This window comes from Agelaius tricolor, unplaced genomic scaffold (assembly GCF_023055355.1).
Source record: "Agelaius tricolor isolate 1412-34295 unplaced genomic scaffold, bAgeTri1.0.p SCAF_12, whole genome shotgun sequence".
Classification (NCBI taxonomy): Eukaryota; Metazoa; Chordata; class Aves; order Passeriformes; family Icteridae; genus Agelaius; species Agelaius tricolor.
Genome location: NW_027269272.1, coordinates 824532 through 843651, shown reverse-complemented (window position 1 = coordinate 843651; position 19120 = coordinate 824532). Strand labels below are relative to the sequence as shown.

The following is a 19120-nucleotide window of genomic DNA, read 5'->3' as shown; positions in this document are numbered from 1 at the left end:
GGCTTCCACTACAGCTTTTTCCTTTGAACCAGCCTTAGCTTTAGGCTGTGTTTAGTGCTAGGGTTAGGGTTTTGTCTTGGTTTTGGAAGACAGGAGTCTGCTAAGGAAGGCAGGAGTGTCCCCTGAGATGGAGAATGTAAACCCTCCCCACTTCTCCAAATTGCTATAAATTTTAAATTAAGGGGCTGTAAGGCAAAAAAATGGGAGCAGGAAATAACAGTTCTTTAATAGGGAAGAAAAAAAAGAATAAAAGGATAAAACAAACAATGCAGTACACTAGAATAACACTGATAGAGTCAGAACCCAACCTGACAACCTGTGTGTCAGGGTGTTGGTAGCAGTCCAATAGGAAATGTGGCTGCAGTCCTCCTGAAGTTTCAGGTGTGGCTCTGTTGGAGCAAGGGGGTACTGTAGAGAAGGATTTATTCTTCCTCTGAATATCCAGTGGAAGAAGAGGCAGCTGCTGTTCCTCTGGGGAATCCAGTGGAGAAAGCTGTGCTGGTGTCTCAAAACCTCTGGATTATATCTGGCTTACAATGCTTGGCTCCTCCCTCTGAGCAGTCTCGTCCCACAGCCACTGGAGCTGACAGGTGCCGGCTAGCCGCTCCTGGAGTGACCGGTGGAGACCACGAATCCCGCCACTCCCAGGTTCTCTGCAAGAACCCTGAGTAGTGGCTCCATCTGCGGCGTGATGACGCAGGCGAGAGTAGGACTGCGAAGCACTGAGGTGAAGGAAGGAAGGAAGGGACACACATGTAGTTGCCAAGGCGCTTTATTGACCCAGGCGGGGCCAGTAATGGTGTCAAGAGAAAAACTGTTAGGGAGGCACTTATAAAGGGGATGGGCGTGATGGGAGGAGACATGAGGGAACCAATGAACGAAGCCCAGGGGAGGAGCAAGGGACACAACTGAACCAATAGGAATGGCCCAGGGGAGGGAAAGGGCTCAGGAGACAAATCATATCATAAGTAAGGGATGACTGACATAGAAAATTCTCAAAATAAAGGGGGGGGTGGTTACAATGATGGACAGGTCACTGGTGGGAAAACAAGGGACAAACAACTCAGGAACAATCCATTATGAGGGAGACCATGGGGGGAACCAAGGGTCAAACCGTAATCTTAACTTATAAAAAATAACCAGCTTCATAATAAAACCTGTATAGAACACACAATGCTACAGCATCTCACAATGGGATGGTGTAGTTCTTATCAGTCATGCAGTGACATTCAATAGCCTGTTATCAACAGATGTCCCCTCCCGAGGGAGGAGTGATTGTTATCACTCAAAGAGAGAGATAAAGCAAACTGCCCACTTGACGAACGATAATCTGCCATAGAGATCGTAATAGAAAACATCTTGCATTGCAATATGGAACATTATCCACCCCTTATTCTATTTCCATCTGCATCACAATGAAACCTTACACGCAGCTCTCACTTAAGGCTAGGTTTCCCTGTGGTACACAACGGCTTTATCCATCTTTCTGCATTACCCACCAAGTGTAACCAGGTCCTTGAGCAAAAACAATTCCACAGATGGGTTTGTCTTTGCTTGAGGTGGGAGTAATCCAAACAGTCTTTCCTAAAATACCTTTCATGTGTGCAACAGGGACTTTATCTTCATCCACTGTGTGCAGGGGTTCAGACTGGGCAGGACCAGCTCGATTGATGGACCCTCTGGAGTTGACCATCCAGGTGGCTTTTGCTAAGTTCATTTCCCAATTTCTAAAAGTCTCCCCCCACCAGTTCCTTAAGGGTAGTTTTAAGTAGTCCATTGAACTGTTCAACCAACTTTCCCAGCAGGTGGTGCATGATAGGGGATATGATATATCCATTCAATACCATGTTCCTGGCCCAGGTGTTGATAAGGCTGTTCTTAAAATGAGTCCTGTTGTCTGACTCAATTCTCTCAGTGGTGCCATGTCTCCACAGGATTTGCTTTTCAAGGCCCAGGATGGTGTTCTGGGCAGTGGCGCGAGGCGCAGGGTAGGTCTCTGTCGCAGACATCTTTCATGAAAAATCCTTTCTTAGGATTTTTCCTTGTGAGAAGCTGCAGTTTCAGCAACCAAAGTAAACAATGGTTATCTGCTGCTGTGGAATGCAACAGGTAGACCCATGATTGGTCTCCTGTGGGTGTTTGGATTTCTTGACCACTCATGGCAGAGCTGGCTCTTGCTCTGTCTGAGACACAGATCTTTGTTATTCATTCTTTTCTATTCTTAGCTTAGCTAGCTTCTGAAGAAACCTTTTCCTTTCTATTGCTTTTTAGTATAGTCTTAATGTAACATATATCATAAAATAATAAATCAAGCCTTCTGATCATGGAGTCAACATTCTCGTCTCTTCTTCATCCTGAAAACCCTTGTGACCACAGTCACAGGTCTCCAACCATCCAGTGGTGGCTTCCACCATGGCCAGCACATAGCACTTGCCTTGGCGTGTCGGGGGCAGTGGGATGTAGTCAGTCTGCCAGGCCTCTCCATACTTGTACTTGGACCACCACCCACCATACCATAGGGGCTTCACTCGCTTGGCCTGCTTGATGGCAGCACACGTCTCACAGTCATGGATGACCTGAGAAATACTGCCCATGGTTAAATCCACCCCTTGGTCTCATGCCCACTTATAGGTGGCATCTCTACCCTGATGACCTGAGGCAACATGGGCCCATCGAGCTAGGAACAACTCCCCCTTATGTTGCCAATCTAAGTCTATCTTTGACACCTTTATTTTTGCTGCCTGGTCTACCTGCTCATTTTTTCGGTGCTCCTCATTAGCCCGATTCTTGGGAACATGGGCATCTACATGGCAGATTTTCACAGGTAGCTTCTCCAACCAAGTGGCAATGTCTCCATTCATCAGCAGCCCAGATTGGTTTTCCCCTACGCTGCCAGTTGGCCTTTTTCCACCTTTCCAGCCAGCCCCAAAGAGCATTGGCTACCATCCATGAATTAATGTAAAGGTAGAGCTTTGGCCATTTCTCTCTGTCAGCAATGTCCAGGGCCAGCTGAACAGCTTTGAGTTCTGCAAGTTGACTTGATCCACCTTCTCCTTTGGTAGCTTGTGCAACCTGTCGTGTGGGGTGTGGGGCTCCATATGGCTGCTTTCCACTTCTGGTTCATCCCTACGATGCGACAGGAACAATCAGTGAAAAGAGTGTAGCGTGTTTCCTCTGGTGGCAGTTAAATGGAGGAGCTTCTTCAGCATGTTCCACTGGTTCTTGTTCCTCTTCATGAGTGAGAGCAAAGTTCTCACCTTCCGGCCAGTTTGTAATTATCTCCAAAATCCCAGGGCAATTCAGGTTTCCAATACGGGCGCACTGTGTGATAACAGCAATCCATTTACTCCATGTAGCATCAGTGGCATGGTGGGAACCTTTCCTTTAAACATCCGCCCCGGCACTGGTAGTCGGGGTGCCAAGAGGAGTTGTGCTTCTGTGCCAATCACCTCTGAGGTAGCCTGGACTCCTTCATAGGCAGCCAAGATTTCCTTCTCTGTGGGGGTGTAGTTGGCTTTGGACCCTCTGTAGATTCAACTCCAAAATCCCAGTGGTCGATCCTGAGTCTCCCCAGGCACCTTCTGCCAAAGGCTCCAAGACAAGCCATTGTTCCTGGCTGCAGAGTAGAGCACGTTCTTTACCTCTGGTCCCATCCTGACTGGGCCAAGGGCAACCGCATGAGCGATCTCCTGCTTGATCTGGGCAAAAGCTTGTCACTGCTCAGGGCCCCAGTGGAAATTGTTCTTCTTGCGAGTGACCAGGTAAAGGGGGCTGACGATTTGTCTGTAATCGGTAATGTGCATCCTCCAAAAACCTATGGCACCCAGGATAACTTGTGTTTCCTTCTTGCTAGTCGGTGGAGACATTGCGGTGATTTTGTTGATGACCTCAGTGGGAATCTGATGCTGTCCATCTTTCCAATTCACTCCCAGGCAACAGAACCCACTGTCTCTTGGTTGGTGTTGGCATTAATCATTCCAATAATGGTGGTGTATTGAGATGGCCCCAGATTTGCCAGGCTCCACAATATTTGTCCTGTGCACCTGACCTTGTCAGGGTCATTATCATGCTGTCCATCCCTCCCAAAGAGTACCTCCAATACTGCCACTCTCTCAGCTGTTGGATCCCTTCCTCAAGAGTCTTACAGCGCATTCTATGGTGCTGGTCCTGCATTCTTTCCCTGTGGACAAACCTCTCTCTGACACTTATTAAGAGCTGTTCCCAGAGGGAAAGGGACCCTGGCTCCCTTACAAAAATCTGATTGATACCTGAATCCTGGGTCAAGAGTCCCAAATTCCTTGCCTCACCACCATCCAGCTGGATGCCTGTGCCCATAAGTTCCCAGACCCGAAGTAGCCAGGTTGTATAAACCTCACGTCCCCGTCGTACAATGTCTTTGTGCAGATTACAGAGACTTTTGTACGTCAGGGACTCGGTGATGATCGCAACCTCTGGCTCCCCTGTGGGTTGTGAGGGCCCTCCCCTATCTGGGTGCTCTGCTTTCATCTTAGATCTCTTTGTTTCTACAGGGGCAACTGCTGCTGGCTGGGATTGCCTTTGCAGTTCATCTGGAACCTGGACAGTTGTAAAATCTGTGTGTTCTGCTGCTGCACTATTAGGCTCTCCCTCTTCAAGGCAGGGGGAGGGCTTCTCACCAGCTGGGGAAGTGTATTCCTTCAGCACCTGGCCCATCTCACATATCTCCTTCACCAGACCCCCATCCAATCTGGGTAGTTCACATCTGGGCTGGGCTGTGGGGCAGGGTCAGGCTCTGGGGCAGCAGCATCACTAGGCTCTGGTGGCGTATTAGGTTCTGGGGTAGGTGTCAGGGTGGTTATCCAGGTTAGTCTCCTCTTCTCTCTAAATGCTAAATAGAACAGGCCTATCAGCAACATCAGCCACTGTATGATATCATTAATATTTAGAGTGGATCTGAACCCTTCAAAAACTGGTGGGGCAGACCCAAAGAGATGGTTAAAGGGATGGGAGAAGATTTCGCCCAGTGTCATTTCCTTACAGCAGATGCCATTATTGATGTAACCCCAAAAACATACAGTGAGTGTGTGATAGCTGTGAATCCATGTGCATGCTTTCCAGAGGAAGTTAAAAATCTGTGAATTCCTCACCTTATTCACCCATAAAACAAACCGGATAATAGACACAGTAGCCTTGGACCCATGTTAGATAAGGGCCTATAAATGGGAGAAATACAGCCATGATCATGTGCCACCCAAACCAGGGCAAGCTGGACCACATGGTGTTGCTTAATGAGGTTTCTATAGCCGCACACAAAAAATTAGATTACTCAAGAACTGCTATTCCCTTTTTGTTTCTGTGCCCTCGAGCCCCACATTGGGCGCCAAAATCTCTCTTGGTTTGGAAAGACAGGAGTCTGCTAAGGAAGGCAGGAGCCTCCTATATGATGGAACATGTAAACCCTCCCCACTCTTCCAAATTGCTATAAATTTTAAATTAAGGGGCTGTAAGGCAAAAAAATGGGAGCAGGAAATAACAGTTCTTTAATAGGGAAGAGAAAAAAAAAAAAGGATAAAACAAACAAGGCAGTACACTAGAACAACACTGACAGAATCAGAGCCCAACCTGACACCCTGTGTGTCAGGGTGCTGATAGCAGTCCAATAGGAAATGTGGCTGCAGTCCTCCTGAAGTGTCAGGTGTGGTTCTGTTGGAGCAAGGGGGTACTGTAGAGAAGAATGGATTCTTCCTCTGAAGATCCAGTGGAAGAAGAGACAGCTATACAGATGGTAATAGAAAACATCTTGCATTGCAATCTGGAACAGGTTTTGAAACCACAAAGCCCAGAGCTCCAGACACACTGCAGCTGCAAAAGGCATCTCAAGGGTTACACAAAACTACCACAACATGGCTTCCACCACAGTTTTTATCTTGGATCCAGCCTTACCCTAGGGCACTGTTTATGGCCTAGGGTTAGGCTTACACATAGGGTTCCAGCTAAGCTTAGGGTTTTGAAACCACAAAGCCCAGAGTTCCAGGCACACTGCAGCTGCAAATGGCATCCCAGAGGAACACAAAAGTGATCAGGTGAAGAGCTTGCTACGTAAAAGCTGAATATGATGTCAAGAATGCTTTGTTGTGGATTACCATTGTTTGGCATCATTTATCCCTTACCCTCCCATGTAGGTATAGGAAAAAATTAGGTAGCCACAAGGCTTTTACAGCTGTTCTTGTATTTTGGGATAGTAAGGACTTGGCTTGGTAAAGAAAACTGTGGTGAGTTTTACTATTGACTTTATCGCTGTTTCACTTTGAATTAACTGCTCTGCATTTCAGCTTACCCATCAGTATAATGAGAAGAATAATATCTTCCTTCCTGCCCAAAAGATGTTGAATTATGCCTGTGACGTCACAGACTTAAAAAGAAAAACCATTGTGATTGAAAGGAAGTATTGGCATGCCACAAGATAACTGGAGTGAGCTGTGTTTCCTCCTCAGCTTCACTGTGATAGTAGAATTTTAATTAGCAGTTCCAAAACTTTGTCTTAGCATAGTCTGGTGACATATCTCAGTAGAGCAGCGTCCTAGGGTGACTTTATGATGCTTGTATCCCCAGCCATCTGTTCTGTTAATGCTGGATATTCTATTCTCTGCCTTCAAGACTGGTTCTGAGAGCAAAGGTGGGGAGAAGAAGAAGCACAGAGTTTGTTATCAGAGGCTGCACTCACTCTGCTAAAACCAACACCGCTCCACATTCTGTGCTGCACTGTGTTGTCTGGGCACTGATGGAGCAGAACAGAGTGTTCTTTGCTTTTCAGTTGGTTTAGCTGGCTGAGGCAGAATTTTCCCTGGACTGTCTTTTTTTCTTTCCCTTTTCTTGGAACTGTTCAAACCTGCTCCAGACTGGGACCTGGAGAGCACTGAGAGCTTGCACTTTGTGGCCTATGGGGGCCTACTCTGGGCAGCAGCCTTTCCCAGTGCCGGAGGGATTGATAACAGAGCAAGCATCCACAGGAGAGACTTTCTGAATTTGTTGTCTCTTCAGAGCGGCGACTGAGTTTTGTCATCTGGTATTGTTCATTTTTTGTGCTGGGGAGTGCTTTCCCTGTTAAATAAACTGATTTTTTCCACTTCTCTCAGAGGAAGTGTTTCCCAGACCAGTTGAGGGGAGGGGCCGTGTAGGTGGGCTTTCTGGGGGGGGCCCCCTGAGACATAAACTTTAAAGAAATTTAGGGATTTTAGAGGAGCTGAGGTTTTAGTTAGAGACAAGCCTTATTAGAGTTTATCAAAATAAACAGGTAGGCCTTGATGACGTTAAGAGTTAGTAGTTAACTAATAATTGATTGCTTGTCAACATCATGTTGGCTTAGCTGGGTTTATCATGAAGAATACAGAAACTCATAAATAGCTTTTAGGAACATAAGACAATTGTAGGCCACCTCTGTTCTGAAACCAATTGAAGATGGGGAATGGGAGTTCTACCAATGGGTTCATTTGTCATATTTGCATTGAAAATGTAGAAAGTTCAGAACCAGGAAGACTTCATTTATTTCCTCATTTTGGAACCCCTCCCCATGAAAGGGACCACCGATTCATTTTGAGCAACAAACTACGCGTGCTTAATAGCTTTTGAACTAATTACCATACAAAGTGGGAAATGATGGGATGTACCGAAATTATGAATATGTATTTGTCTTTTGGGTATTCAATACTTGTATAGATAAAAAGACTCTGTTATCACCTCTAAATCACAGTGTGTATTTGGGAGCTATCCCGCACGCTGCCCAGTGTTGCAATAAACATACACTTTCTAACTTTAAACTGTTAGAGAGCCTTTGTCCGTCACAGTTGGATATCAGTACTAGATCAATATTTTTAATAAATCACCCCTTCTTGAGGATTGCTGCCAAATTTGCCCTCAACCAGGACAAGCAGGATGTGCGACTTCGAGAAAGATGGAATCACTTTGGTTGGAAAAGACCTTTAAGAACATGGAGTCTAAATGTAATTAGCAAACACAACCATCAAGAAATGTTGTGCTGTCTGAGGAGAACATGGTTTATCTGGTAAGCTTTGCAAGTATTTGTGTCATCACAAGCATGCATGTCCAATGCATTAGATGGGTATATAATAAGAAACCTGTGCAAATCAACAGAATGATTCTCAGGGTAGGATATTGGCATGTTTCATCCTTCTTCCCAACTTCTTCCAATGGATTATTTTTATAAAGTAAGGATTGGAATTGTTACTCTTTTGACGGTTCTTGTTGTATTACTGACATTTTTGGCATAGGAATGCCAAATGGGTTAATTCACCTAGTTTTTCAGATAAAGACCAAGATTTAGTGTTGCTTAAGCTGGAGGCAGAAATATTGAAATCCTCCAGTCTCCTTCTTAGTACCTAATTTCTATTACAGTATCAATGCACAATCTTGTCCCTTAACGTCCAGCTAGCTCAGTTTATACCAACAGGGTGACATTAGTACGGCTCACGTGATGCTGCACACGGAAGCCCTCAGGGTGCACCTCTAGCATACAGTAATTCATGCAGTTGGACCATCCCAGTGCTGACTTTGGATCACCAGAAGAGTAGAACTAGAGAGTCTGATGGAGAGCTCTCTGGAGGAAGTGGCCTGAAGAAGACAGCAGAAATCCCATCTGTGTGTTTGTACAAATAATGTGAATGCCATTTACAGAAAAAAAGTCTTCAAATGGATCTAGCTTTTTCTGCAGATTATTTGTCAACTATATGCATTACATGGACAGTTCCACTGAGCATCTGAAATACAGCTGCGTTTAAGTGGATTGATTCAGGGTTGGAAAGCAGTGAAATAAAGCTTTTCAGGAATAGCTGACATCCAAGTCCCGCAGAAATTTACCTATTTTTAATGTCCAGATGCTTTTTAATATAATGGGTGACCATTTAGCTACCTAATAGCTTTAATCAGAAATACAAAGAAAATTTTAAACTCCCACCTTTTATAGCTTGAATATTTTTCTTCGTTTATTTCCTGGTTTCCAATTCAAGTATACAAATCATATGATTAGGTAACGAGAACTCATGCTGTATAAAAATATTTCCTGCTATACTTCCAGGTCAAGGCCATGTTTTTCCTGGAACTGTTTAAAAAAATAAAATTCTATCTGGATTCTCTCTAGCCCACACTCATCATTATATAAAATCATTTAAATATTATATTTTGGTTTACATGGTGCAATTATATTCAGAAATCCAAGGCTCTATTGTTAGATTGTTTGTATGGTTTTCTGGCACTTCTAACTTCCCACAACCACCCTTTGCAGCTATATATTTTTGCAGCAAGGCATCACAGGGGTCTGTGAGAAGTTTTAATGTGAAGCAGAGCTAACATTAAAATACACGTGACATACTCGAAATATTTCACTTCAGAAAGTTACAGTTTGCTTAGATGGAATGAAATATGAAATAAATGAACCTCACACAACCTTTCTAAATCTTGGAAATCTATTACCTGAACTTTGAGTCAGTTTGCAGGACAGGACTCTGTAGAAATGCAAATGTGAAGTCCAAGGAATAGAGCAGAAGGTGTATTGGGCAGGGGTACAGAAGATTGCTCTGAAGGGTGATGTAAGAAAGATTGCATCCTATAAAGATAGCAGCTGCTTCTGCTGGTGCCAACATAGAGAATTTGTGCCACCAGCCTAGTTTTCTGGGGACATTTGACCTGTACACTCTTGAGGGCTTGTAGATGTGAATGAATCTGTCCCTTGAGCTGTTTTTTTCTTTTGAATGTCTATGACCTGACTTGCTATTGTGTACTGTATTGTATAGTTTATAAACAGACATGTTTCATCTGTTTGAAAGCTGTAGTTGAAAGTGAGCTTGCAATCATGAGTTGGCTGTCAAAAGAATTAATTTTCTGCTTTAAGCAAAATATCAATAGAAACAGTCCATCCACTCCTATGATACAGATTCCTTTTGAATTTACAGGGTAATTTGCATCAGTGAGTATACTGCATGTGCAATAAATACACCTTGCTTGGTTTCTAATGATGATAATAGTCCTCTTGGTATTACTCTAAGGATTGAACTCACCATCATTATTTTCCCATTCTCATTGAACTGTAAAGGAAAAATAGTTTTGCATTAACCAAGGAGTAAAATGCATGGATTTAGCATCATTCTTGCAAGTAGTCCTCGATTCTGAAAATACCTCTCAGAAGCTGCATCAAATGGGAAAGCTAGACAGATGGCAGAATGCAGAACCTGCCATTTAGGATCAGGTACAAAATAACACCCAAGAAATTCTTCATGGATGCTGCATAAGTACAAAGACGCCGTTATTTAAAAGAGAAAAATAGTCAATGTGAAACGTGTTTGATGAATAAAAAGCTATGCTAATCAAGAGACTACAGTGCCCAGTGTGCGACAAGGCTTTTTTGTAATTCACATCATTCCCAGCATGAAAAAATACTATTTTTATTGTAGATTGCTTAAGAGTGCACAACAGTTTGGAAAAAAGTGCTTTGCTTTTTCTATTCATAGGAACTGTGTATCATGGTAAGAGATACTGTAGACAGGTTTTGGAAAACAATGTTATTTTGAAGATTCATTCTATTCAGAAATACTTCACATGAAAAAATTTGATCTGCTCTCCATCCTGAAGACTCTTAAAGGAAAATGTCTTTCTTGTATTCTCTTCACACTAGTTCAGGAGCTCAGTCTTACCTGCATTCTAATGCTTTTTTATGTTCCTGATGGCACGGCTTAGACATCCTTGTCTCCATTACCATCATGATTTCCAGATCAAGTGATGAGAATTTTTCTTCAGGATTGGTGAAGTTAAGTGTCATAACATTTTTGTCAAGTCAATTTGAAGGGTTTTTTTTTGCCAAAGGAATCTCTTCCTTCCTAATGAAAACCATTGGCAATAGCAAACCTACTCAGTTTTTCAGGAAGTCAAATAATACATCTCCACTGTACAAGGTCCTCCGTTTTGGTTTTTTTTCACCAGAAGAAAACTGCTGTTTTCTTAGACTTACTTTCTTCCAAAATCTTTTTAAACCTTTAGATTTCTCTTTATAGCTACTGACTTTCACAGTGTGCTATAGCATATGTATTTGAAAAGACCATTTGTACATATTCAAATGGCTTACTTCTATTCTATTAAGAAATGGCGTTACTTCTATTAAGGAAACATAAAGGTGCAGTAATATTTTTTCTTCTACAAAATTTAAAAAACCCCAACTATTAAAAATGATACCAGCAAATGATGTCTGTAAGACTGAGGCTTTTTCCAGAACAATGTGCAGTTCTTCCCAATTCTATTATTCCCTCCGATTACTTTGTACAAAAATAGTTTTACACAGTCTTCTAATAGTGGCATGTTACTAGTGGGGTAGAGTATTGCCCTGCCAGCATTGGAATTGACTCGACTGTAGTTGTGTTCAAATCTGCTGATGAGACAAGGTTTTTTGCTGAACACACTTCAGCAAGCAAGAGAGCTTCTTAGTCTTAAGACGCTATGAGTCCCAGAAGAAGATGAATGAGGTGATGACATGCCTTGTGTTCTGAAGAGAGATCAAAACTTATTTCTGGGGTCACCCCCCTCTTGGTGGGTGAAAGTGCACAGAGGGCTTTGAAGCAGCACTTTCACCCTCTTTGCATTCACTAGTAAATCGGAGACAGAGCTTGCCCCAAGGTTTGGGCAAAAATACTCTTTTGATGCAACTCTTCACCAGACAAAATCTCTGGGAAAATTTGCAGTGGCAGAAAGCAAGCCCTTCCTGGGAAATCTACTGAAACGGTTCAGAAGTTATTCCCATTCCCTGTTGCTAACCTCTGCTGTCTAGCTGTCCGATATGTTTGGGACAATGTTGAAATCATTCTAAACAATGTACTGATGCTGCACTGTTGAGTAAACATAGGTCTTTTCCATAGGTGTCAGGGAAAAATATTTCTGTTGGTAAAAATGATAGAAAACAATACCAGCATGGCAGAAAAACAATTGCATCAATAGAATGAAGATGCCCAGAATTCTTCTTTTGAAGTTACACACAGTCAATATTTTCTAAAGAAGGTTGTGAAACTTAATAAGGAGTACATTCTACCTGACTGGTGCACAAGTTCATGTTTCCAACTTACAAAATACATATTATTAAAAGAAAAATGTTCTGCCTTGTAGAAAAGTAACCCATTAGTCATTTGATCAAAGATAGGATTAGATCAAGTATTCCTACGAGACACTAGTAGTACTAGGAAAAGCCTTTTGGCGTCTATTTAACTACAGGAAACTTGAGAAAGCAGAAGAGTGTCCTTCCCTGCTGCAAGCTGTACTTCCTAGTTGCTAGTGGTACTTCAACATTGTCTAAAGAAAACTTGCCAAAATAAGACTACTGTATACACGCAACTGTAACTATCCGTTCCGTTCCAGCTAATTTTAACTAGCAAGTATGAGTCACACACTCTAATGGAATATTCTAATGCATAGATAGAGTATACCTTCACTAATAAATGGGGACTCTGGAAAAAGGACCAAATGCAGATGAATTTCAGGGAAGGAAATTATTGGAGTGCTAACTGCAGTCCCTCAACTTCACAAGAAATGATGTCTGGTAATTCCCAACCAGAAACATATAGAAATCCATTTTCAAATGGGTTGCATCTATGGTCCTCTGTTCTTCCTATATGAAGAAACTGTGTTTTGAATCAATCTTCAAAATAGTATACCTAAAGACCTTAGATGCCTCCAATTCTTTTTTTTTTTTTTTCCAGAAGCAACTGTCTCAAAACCTTTTAAAGCTGATATTTTCCCTTAAGATGCCATATTTTAAAAGAGCACCTTGTCATTTAACAGGGTATTCCAAACATCATTTACAAATTTAGACTAAAAGTAACACTTTTCCTAGTAATCTTTCCTTTTTTGCAGCTCAGTGCTAACAAAGCAAAGAAGAGATCAGAATACAGCTCCTTCTGGAGCATCTTGAACAAATGCCCTTGCTTATGTTCTAATCATTCACTTCACCAAAAGACCTAATGAAGAAGAAAAGGTTGTGAAAGCATTACTAGTAGTGTTACATGGCAATGTACAGGTGTGATTTCTCAAGTAGAATTTGTATCACATAGATGATACTTGGCAAACAGCAAATGAAGGGGTTTTCTTCAGCTCTCAGACTGATGTTACATGTCAGTAATTTAATAAAAAGATAACAAGAAGAAGGTTATTTTTAACATGTGAATTTAATTACACCCCTGCCATGGACATCTGAATCTTATGAATAGACAGTGTCTGATTTAGAAAAAAATAAAGAATTATCACAGTTTAAAGAAACATAGGATCATAAACCCTTTGCTGATGGAACGTAGCCTATGCATTGGTTGAAATGAAGCAGGTACATAGGACATATGAAATATATTTTTGTGGATCAAACATTTATTTTCTAAAGTGATGCTGACAGATAGTGAACTCACCAACTTAGATATTGCACGGTAGATAAGGGTACATAACTTGCTCCATCAAGTAATCCCTTGGCATCATCATCCAAGGGGATTTTCCCCTGCATCTGTGAAAATATGCCTACCTTTTTCACAATACTTCTGCAGCAGCATTGTTAGGCCTGATCAGCTGCTATGGAGAGTGAATTATCGGCAGCAAGGTGACTGGCCAGGGCAATTTGCTTCAATGGATTTTGATCTCCCAGATATTTTGCAGACCTGCTTCAGCCCTGCTTGTCAAACACAGCCTTTAAAGGGTGCCAAACAATTGTTAGTCTGTACTGGGCCATATGCTCTTTATTCTCTCCCTCAACTTCTCCATTGCCTCTCATCTGTTTCACATGAGCTATGTTCAAGGTCCACAGGCTACTTTTCACAGAATCTTCAGGCCTGATGCAGTAAGAATGATGACTAGAACACAGCTGGGATCAATTTCCCAGTTTGGATAAAATGCATTCTGCACACAAATCCAATGAGAAGGTGTTCCCCCTATGCCCAGAAAAACCTTCACTAGTACTAGTGTTCTACGTAAACTGCAACTTAGTCTGAAAGAAAAGATTTTGTCTGAGAGTGTCTAAGAGCTTTGTATGAAGCACAGATATTTGATATATGAAATTTTGAAAACCAGAGAAAAAAGAAAACGGCAAGAAGTTTTTAATGGTACTGGTTTTAATTTTAAATTCCATGCACCTTTTCAAAAAGTGTCAGCTCAAATGCCCATCAACATATTTTAGTCATCTGTAAGTCAGTATTCATATAAAATGTGATTCAAATCAAAAGAATTTCAAACCTTTCCTCAAAGTGTATATGCCTAGATGTAATATTTCTGACACATATTAGATGAAAGGAAGACATTTTTTACTGTGGAGGTGCTGGAACACTGGAACAGGTTGCCCAGAGAAGTTGTGGGTGTCCCATCTCTGAAAGTATTCAAGGTCAGGTTGGATGGGGCTTTGAGCAGCAACACAGGAGACTCTTGATGGTAGAGAAACAAAGTTTGAATATAGAAGAAACTCAGATTGATGTATAGGAGCAAGTTTTCCTTCAGCTCTTGGGGTAAAATCAAAGTTGTACAAAATTACCTTTATCTGTGATTTTCACTACTGTAACAGGTTAATGAAAACTATGCAGAAGATAGCAAACTTTAAAAGAGATAAGAATTACAGCATAAAATACATGGGATGGGTTTCTACATGGGACAAAATCTCTGTATTTCAACACTTCCTCATGTTAGGATTTCATGAAGTGCCAAAGAAGGTGGCAAAATATCATTCAGGACATTATTTACTGGAGTTCAGCCTGGCCTTTAGTAGGAATTGGGTTTGAACATAATGTAGATATACCACACACTTTCCCTTCACTGAAAAATTACTGTTTACAATGAATAAGCAATGAGGATATAAAATTGACTGAAAGCATCTTAAAAAGGTAAAGTATTTCATTGTAAATGATCTGTGATCCAAATAGTTCTTCCACCTTAGTGAGGGACAAAAGCATTCTTCCATATCATGATGGTTTAAAATTGTATAAACCAATGTTTTCTTCTGAAAAGATATTATCTATTTTTTTCTATTTTTAGAAGAAAATATTCCTAGACATACAACACATGAGAACAAAGTAATTGTAAAGAAACAAATGATATGAAAATATTCCCTACATATAATTAAATGAAAAGCTGTGTTTTAAATAGGAGGTAGATATTAAACAGAATTTTTACACCAGATATTTGAATTGTTGCACCAGCTATTTTGCCCCCAAAGAGAGGTATTTAGCATTTCGGTCTTTTCCAAGGTGTTCATCATCTGCTATGCTGACCTCTGTGTGGGCCTAGGTGTGTGTGGAAGGGGGGCATGTGAAGGGGAGTGTGTATCTTTGCTTAACACTTGTTGTGGCAGATTCATGCCTCAGCTCCATCATTTCTTTTAGAAACTTCACAGAGAGTGGATATGAAGTTTAATATCAACAAGAGATCAATTCCCAAATCATCCGTTTTACCCTACCTTATAAATCATATGCTTTGTTGCATACTTTATCAAATAGACTTTCAAGCCACATGGAGAAATGAGAATGTGGAGAATCCCTCCAATGTCTTGCAACTTTTATGCAAATAGAGTTTCAAGAAAGCATAATTTCTTTTTAAATACATCAGGGACAGGCATGATGGTGGTGTCAAGCTGTTGGAGTTTTTGTTGCTGGGAGAAGTTGTACAAAAGGATTGGTTTTTACACTGACTAGTTACTGAATCAAGTGCATGAATACATTGGAAATTCAACTGGGGGTTCCTTTTTCTAGCAGATTACTTCTACAACAAGCTTGCAGACTGAAGCTGACTCTTTTGCTCTCTTTTTGTTTCTTACCTATTTTCTTGGCTTCTTTACCACTATCTACACAATTTTGGAACTTTTTTCCCAACTATAATTGTTTCATAGTCTGATAATTAGGATACATTTTTTACAAGGAATTTTTTAAAATCTTTGTTTGAGTTAAGAAGGTTAAGGACTAAGGTCTTTTTCTTACCTTATCAATATTGCGATGAAATTGATAAATAAAGACTAAGTCTTTCTTTTTATTTTCAACCCAAGTAGATAGTTCCCATACATTAATACATTTTGTGGACCAATATTTGCCATTCTGATGTAAGTTGTCCCTTCTTAACAATATACATTCTGTGACTATGTTGACAACACTATTGGTGAAGATCCTAACTGGTCTTAAACACACATAGGGAGAAATTTGCTCAGCCAGTGTCAGTCTTAAGCATGCCTATCAGAAGATCCTTCTATAGCTGGGGAATTTTCCTATGAAAGGGATTCACTTATGGAAGAGACACTTATCCCAGAGTTTTGCATTCTTCTTGAACACTACTTAAGGAACTTAGATCCCATGTCCATTTGGATCTCTCTCTGCACAGAACTTTGTCATGCCAGTGCTTAAAATGCATCTCTAAGAGAATTCACTAGCACAGAATGAACGAGAGTGGAAGGCGTCAGTGGGGCTCACCAGGTCCAACCCCCCTGCTTAAACCAGGATTCCTAGAGCCTCTTGCCCAGGATTATATCTGGGTGTACTTTTAATGTCTTCAAAGATCCAGGCTCCACCATCTTTCTGGGCAGTCTGTGCCGTGGTTCAGTTGCCCTCACAGTAAAAAATGATTTGGTGATGTGCAGAGGCAATCTCCTGTATTTCAGTGTGTGCCTACTGCCTCTTGTCTTTTCACTGAGCATCCTTGAAAAGACACTGGTTCCCTCCTCTTTGCACTATTCCTTCTGGGATGTCTGTGTGCTGCCACCTAGATAAATGTCAAAAACCTTCCTGAAGCCCAGGCAGACAATATTCCCTTCATCTACCGGGCAAGTTGATTCATCAGAGGAGTTTAAAAAGTTGCTCAGCATCAAGTTCCCCTGGTAAATCCATGCTGACTAGGTTATTTTGTCCTCCTTCATGTGCCTGGCAATGCTTTCCAGCAATAGCTGCTCCATCAACTTCCTGGGGATAAAAATGACGCTGGCTGGCTGGCTTGTACTTTTCCAAGTCCTCCTAGTTGCCTTTTTCCAAGATGGGTGACATTTGCTTTCATCCAGTCTTTGGGCACTTTCCTCAGTCACTATGATCCATCAAACATCACGGAGTGGCCTCAGAATAACATCTGCTAACACCCTTGAGACCTGTGGCTGCATCTCAACAGGGCCTGTGGACTTCATGGAATACGTACCAATTCAGTGACTATGCCCATAAAAGTTTGCAAGGGATAACAGAACATATTAACAGCTACCTGAAGAGTGAGTGAAAAACTATGGAAGCAATCCAAAAGGACAAAGACTAGAGTTCCCTTTTCAGACAAAGCATCCTATCATGGAGCTGAGCAGCTTTAGATCTAGGGAAGCTTCCCCTCTGAAAGGATGCAGAAGACATTCTTTTACCCGTATCCACTAATCAAATGTATTGACCATTCACTTGCAATACAAAAAACTAAATTATTTCCAAAATTGTTGCCGCCTAACTAGACAATCATGTACTGGCTGGGTATTCCCCTAACAGATGACAGCACCTGCTTGATGCCTCTTATGCCTACAGACTATTTGAATTAGGTCATCTGAGTGGGGATTACTGGTCTGGGAACTTTCTTTCTGATGAATTTGGAATATTTACTGAAGCAAGGACCTGAAGACCCATCAGTGCACTTTAACATCCACGGCTGTAATGCCATTGTTTCTCACCAAATGAGTCGAGAATTTATGACTACAAAGTGGATCAGCTCCTAAAGGAAAGATAGAGGCTGGAAAATATTCTCTCTTGGTAAAGCTATTTACCTCAAATGAAGTGACTAAATTCTAATCACTCACTGGCCTAAAGCTTAAGGGAGGGGGAGGTGGACCAGGTTTCCTTCCACTGCCGTTCTCTTTGTCACCTCAGTGTTTTATAGGGGTATGCAGACATTCAAAAAGAGAGCTTTGCTGAATTCATAAAATTCAGTCTTACAAAATAACTTGAGAGCAGCTGAAATGAAAAGAACAAATAAAATGCAATTAATTCCAAAGAAGCTTGAAATGATTATGTCTTTATTTTGCATTTGAGGATGTATATTGTGTGAGTTTGTCTTGTAGTGTTCTACAGGTTTTCTAACTGGCACACCTTTCTTTATGAATGGACTTTCCTTTCCTAAATACTCTCACATGGAGGAACATGCTTCTGATAAGAAGAGCACTAGGGTGTCTTTACTTGACCTTTTATTCTTACTGATGTTTGCTCCTTGGAAATGAATGGGGTTTTTCAATTGACATGTCTTACTATTGTTCCCACAGGATAAGCCACAGACTCTTCTGCTCAGAGCTGTCACTAGTAGCTATTCTCCTATCTGCCTTTAAGTAGTTGAATGTTCTGGTCTCAAAGTAGCACCTTCTGTGTAGCCATGCTCTTAGCTGCCAGTGTCATCTTGAATCCAAACACCCTCCTGCAAGGGACCGCTGGTTCTGTAGTCAACTAAGGGGAAAAAAACGGTCCATCCATGCTTCCTGATTTAAAATATAGAGGTATATAAAGGTATGGTGTCCCTAAACGATTCTCTGCAGTTGAACACTACTTATCTTTGCCGTGTTTCTTCAACTCACTTGCAAGTCATTCATGCGCTACGTTGTTGTGAGAATTGCTTGGTTTGAAGATGATTTAAAAGGGTAGGAGAATACTTTTGTGCCTCTGCTATAAGGATGCTTTTCAAATCCACACAAACTTCCTGCAAATGCAAAAGCATTCATCCTGTATTGTCCTAGGCTACAATATAAAAATGTATTCTGCTCCCAACCTCAAGAGCTGCTGAAACCGGGAGGGGCATCATTTTTTCCTTATCTCCTTATCTCTTAACGGGGCCATCCATGTCTTGCCACATGATTCAGAGATGACTCCCTCCAGGAGCCATTTCTGTTTAAAGGGTAATCAAGGAACCACTGCATGACTCAGAACAATTTGAGCCCATTGCAAGATGCTCTGCCCAGGGGGCAGGAGCTAAGCATCCCCAGCTGGATATAATCTGAGTTTTGGGACACCACAAGCAGTCTTTCCACTGGCTTCCTAGAGGAACGGCCACCCTCACCCACTGGTCTTCAGAGGACTAGAGCTACCAGATGGTTTCTACAGGATCACCACTTCAACAAGGCCATTTCATCCGGACTGCTGCC

The 19120-nt window shown here is 41.6% G+C and overlaps 1 long non-coding RNA gene across 1 annotated transcript in view; it reads right to left on the bottom strand.

The window, feature by feature from the left end:
* Positions 1-201: 201 nt before the first annotated feature.
* Positions 202-19120, bottom strand: part of LOC139594731 (uncharacterized) — a 32181-nt gene continuing 13262 nt past the window's right edge. The window contains exon 2 of the long non-coding RNA XR_011680746.1: positions 202-722. This is a non-coding gene — a long non-coding RNA (uncharacterized lncRNA). The remainder of the gene's footprint in view (positions 723-19120) is intronic.